The 4,994-nt window shown below is 33.2% G+C and overlaps 1 long non-coding RNA gene across 1 annotated transcript; it reads left to right on the top strand.

Moving 5' to 3' along the window:
- The first annotated feature begins 234 nt into the window (after nucleotides 1-234).
- Nucleotides 235-1,143, top strand: LOC128292761 (uncharacterized). The gene is made up of 2 exons (XR_008282670.1): nucleotides 235-734; nucleotides 890-1,143. It is a non-coding gene; the product is annotated as an uncharacterized LOC128292761 (long non-coding RNA).
- The last annotated feature ends 3,851 nt before the right edge of the window (nucleotides 1,144-4,994 follow it).

The following is a 4,994-nucleotide window of genomic DNA, read 5'->3' as shown; positions in this document are numbered from 1 at the left end:
ATTTAATTCTTCATCTTTTTGATAATTTGTTGTTTAAAATAAGTAAATGCTTGTAAAACTCTTTAAAAGATAGTTTTCATTTTAGAATTTTGGTTTAGAATTATGGATATAATCTTTCAAGTCTGAAGATCTTAAACTTGTCCAGACTAATTGAATTGCAAGTGATATGGAGTGGTCCCATCCAAGTTGGAAACTATCAAAATCTCACTGAATTGGATGTCAAAGATTGCAAAAGGTTAAGATACATCTTCCCACTTACCATGGCTCGAAATTTGCCACAATTATGGAGGTTGGATATATCTGACTGCGAGGAATTGGAGCAAATAATCGAGTAGGATCGAACTTCATCACAACCTCATCTCCAAGCTGTTTGCTTTCCAAATCTGATTTGGATTACAATTAGGAACTGTGAAAATTTGAAATGTCTCTTCCCAATTACTCTTGGTCATAGCGGCCTTCAAAAACTGGAAAATATAATCTTTGGGAGGGTTTCCAAATTAGAACCGGTGTTTGAAGGAGATGAGCCAAATGTGAGTAAGGAGGAAGAGAAAGTGATACACCTACTTCGATTAACCGACTTACAGCTTGATGGGCTACCAAACCTCGTGAGCTTCGGCCCTGTGGGTTATCATTTTGTTTTCCAATCTTTGTTGATTTTGCGAGTAGTAGATTGTCCCAACATAACCACAAGATTTAGTTTTGATTCGGAGAAATCAGTGCATGCCAAAACACAGGTACACTACTCTTCCAAACTCAATAATAAGCTTTAAAACAAAATTGATTTATGTTGGCTGACAATATTTTCAGTTTTGGAAAAGTGTCTTTGCTTTCTTCATCATCAATCATCAGAAGCAAACAGTAATAAATCAAGGTTTAATTTGTTTTGCAGGCATGCCACTTAGTTGATGAAATTATAGTGGAGGAATCTGCTACAGCCCAAGAAACTAGATGGCCAATTGGTAGTGATATACATTGGTTGAAACATATTTAAAGATGGTGGAATGAAAAAGTCACTGCTCTAGTAGAGCTTTCTGAATAGGAAAATGAATGGAGAAGTAAATGAAGTCAGTTCTATTTAAGGAGTTAATTTCAAAACTCATCATTGTGAATGTTTAAATTGAATGCCATTTATTGGTTAAGTCATACATACCTCCTACTTTTTCTTTTTCTTGTGAGAGAAGACAAAATTATTGAGCTGTAAGAAAAGAACAAAGTGATGCATATGTGAATTCTGCTAATTAATCTGAAATTTATTGACCTGTAAGAAAAGAACAAAGTGACGCATATGTCTTACCCTTCAGCATATGAATAATATATACTTATCTAGAAATAAATATCAACTTTAATAAAAGCAGTACAAAAATGGTAGCCATATAAACTCTTATCATATAATTTTAATTTATGAAACTCCTTGATTTTGATATTAAAATAAAATTAATTTTAAATTTTAAGTTAATTTACATTTTATGCAAAGGTGAATTCGGAGGAAATAGTTTAAATATAGATGAACTTTCCATCCCACCGATAGCCATTGTCTTTACAAAACAATTGCCCCACCCCACTAACCCAACGTTGGATGGGACCTCAGCAATCTCCGTAAACTCCAGGGGCGTATTAGGGTTTCCGCGTTATTTAAATTGGAGAATTTTCTATTTAGTTGTTTTAAAATTTTAAAATTTTAAATTAATAAAAATAAAATATATTTTTTATTTTTAAAATAATTAAATTTTAATTTAACTCTTTAAAATTTATAAAAATATAAATTATTTAAATAATAAAATTATATTTTTATTATTATAAAATTATAATTTAATTTCAACCTTCTAAAAATTTTCTGACTTTATCGATCATAAAGTCAATTGTCGATCTCTGCAAGTTTCTCAGTTTTTTATAAAATTGATGCAATTGCAGTGAGAGATAGCTTCTCAAATTTCAAGAATAAAACTATTCAGATCGTGAATGATAATTTTGTAACTTAGCTTTTTAAAAGTGATGCATTAATTATATATTATATATATTAACTGATAACTAAATAATAATAGTTAACATATTTTCAACTTTTGTTAAAGCTCAATTTTGTTGAAGATGTCCAAATCCACAATTTCAACATTGGAATTTTTGAACTAAGGTATACTCAGTTCATTTATATTCACGAACAAATTTATTTATTGATTTGTTTATAAGCTTGTTTATTCAATCGTTTAATTATTAATGATATTTTCTTATAAAAATATAAAGTTAAAATGAACAAAGCATTCGATGAACATGTTTGTGTATATGTGTTTGTATTTATTATTTGTTTGTTTGTTTGTTTGCTTGTTTATTATTTATTAACATTGTTCGTTCAATTATATGCTAACGAACATGTTTGTTTAATGTTTGTGAACATGTTTGATTAAATTAAATGAACATGTTTGTGAATATTAAACAAATGAACATGAACACATATACTTTTAAATAAATGAACATAAACAAAAATTTGAAATTCTTAACGAGCACAAATTACAAATTTAAAATAAACAAACGAACATGAACAGAGATTTGTTCGTTTAAACACGGTTCATTTACAACCCTAATTGGAAACAGTTTCCAATGAAAGAAATCAATTATTGAAATTTGAAGGAAAATATGAGAGCATAGATTTAATATTTTCCAATTGTGCTTAAAAGCTGGAGAAAAAATATAACCCAAAGACTTTCATTTTTTTTGTAAAAAAGGAAAAAGCATGGGGACATTTTGTCAAAAAGGAAAAAGCATGGGGACATTTTTTTAAAAGGGAAAAAGCTGTAACACCCCAAACCCTGCCTAAACGTTATGGCCAAGTCTGGCGATGTCACAAGGATGAGATTTTGAAAATAAAACTAACTCGATAAAAACCTTAAGCTTATAAACCCTTAATTGCTTTCATTTATTTCAAAACTTTTCAATAGTCGTCTTGCCTTAAAACGTATCATTTTAGTAGAAGCTTAGGAAAATCATCATGTTTAAGGAAGACAGTTCGCATTTTTAGAAAATCTTTTTTTTTAGGTAAAACCATCATAGTAATAAGCAAGTTAAATCCAAAAACCTAAAACCAAAACCAAACAGTTTAAAAGAGTCCAGAGAGTCCTAGAAAATACACCCTTTCAAATCTCAATGTCAAAACTTAAATAAAACCATAAAACAAAATAAAACCGTAATAACGAGTGGTCACCGTCGAGTCCTCTACTGCACCGATCCACCTAACTCTGTGGATTACTTGTTCAGAACAAACAGAAAAAGGGTGAGTTTACGAAACTCAGTAAGTAACCCAGCAGAATTAGACATACAGTCATACAAATTATCAAACATCAGATAGATGCAAATTAGGGCCCACGCCCATCTCAGATACAGATATAGATGTGCAAATTAGAATCAGAAATAAAAAATCCTACCCCCATCCTCTATACACCATCTCCGACCATCCCTACACACCATGTGGAGTTAAAAACACCCACCCAGGCCTACACACCATATAGTACCGATGTGGCCCATAACAGATATAATGCAGCCATGCTGCCAGATATTAGGCACAAATTGACTTTCAAAATACTTCATCTAGTCCCCAATATTAGGTACAGAAAGATACAATTACAGATAAATAGAATAACATACTTAGATGCTTACATATAAGCGTATATAGATAACAAATATGCGGATAATAATGCAAGAAAACATGCATCAATCTCCTAATCAGATCACAATGTCAAACGATTAGATCATACAATTTAATGTTTATTTAGACCTTACCGATCCAACAGTAGACCCACAGTCGTTTGGGACTACCCGTGTAACCCTAAGGAAAAACTCATATTAATGGGCCAACACGTCCAAATTGGCCTGGCCCGTGTGGATCACACGGCCTGGCCCATAAATCCACATACCCCTGTGGACTGCCCGTATGGGCTCACACGCCCATGTGTCCCACATGGCTCAATTTGGTCAAGTCCATGTGGCTCACACGGCTATACCTCGGCCACCACACGGTCGTGTCTAGCGCACGACCTCACCTTTATCAACCACATGGCCTGCCACATGCCCGTGTGATGTCGACAGTGGCCTTTTCAGCTTTCATTGAAACTCATTTTCTATATTTCGAGTACACACCTGGTATTGTTTTGCAGCGAAAGCACTCCTGAGCTTCCCAAAACCTAAAACCAGAATATCCAATTTCGATTTAGCAATTGATTAATGGATTTCGACAATAATAAGTTAACAGAAACCCAACTTACCACCGACGAAAAACCTTCGTTAACACTTGTTAAACCAAAGAAATGAATTTTTCTACTCGAAACCTTCTCCTACACTATCAATTGCAGTAAAAATCATATTCTTAATTACTTATTACACAACTATGACGAACTGAAATAGAAAACTTACCGAACCCGTACAAGTGTAATTTTCGTTGTTAAAAGAAAAAACGAATTAGGGAAACAAAAGGAAAAGGAAGAGGGAAAGTTCCAAGAGAATTTTGGCAGAGTGATGGGGGAAACCGAACGTCAGAAAGAGAGGGATTTTTGAAAAAGAAAAAAAATACCCCAGACATGTTAACAAAACCCAAATCCCTTAGATTTCTCCCCACTAACCCACTAACACCCAACTTATCAGAATTCACATTCCACCGAAACACTGACACAAAATCAAGCAAAAAAATATCACTCACGCTCGTGCAGGGATTCGAACACAGGACTTCCAATACACAGACTCCCTTACCACTCGAACCAGCAGGCTCATTCTGACATGGTTTTGAAAATTAAATATAAGCGTACTGAACAAGGATAGGTCTTAAGTCAGAAAAATACCAAAATTCACCAAAGGTAAGGCAAGGCTTAAACTTGGGACCACTCACACACACTCAGAACACTTAACCACTGAAGCGGATACATATTTGTATGAAATATTCACAGGTACAGAAACATAAAACTTGAGGCGTTACAAACTTTACCTCCTAAAAGAAATTTCGACCTCAAAATTTA

Source organism: Gossypium arboreum, chromosome 5 (genome assembly GCF_025698485.1).
Source record: "Gossypium arboreum isolate Shixiya-1 chromosome 5, ASM2569848v2, whole genome shotgun sequence".
Lineage (NCBI taxonomy): Eukaryota > Viridiplantae > Streptophyta > Magnoliopsida > Malvales > Malvaceae > Gossypium > Gossypium arboreum.
This window is presented reverse-complemented; position numbering and strand designations above follow the sequence as displayed.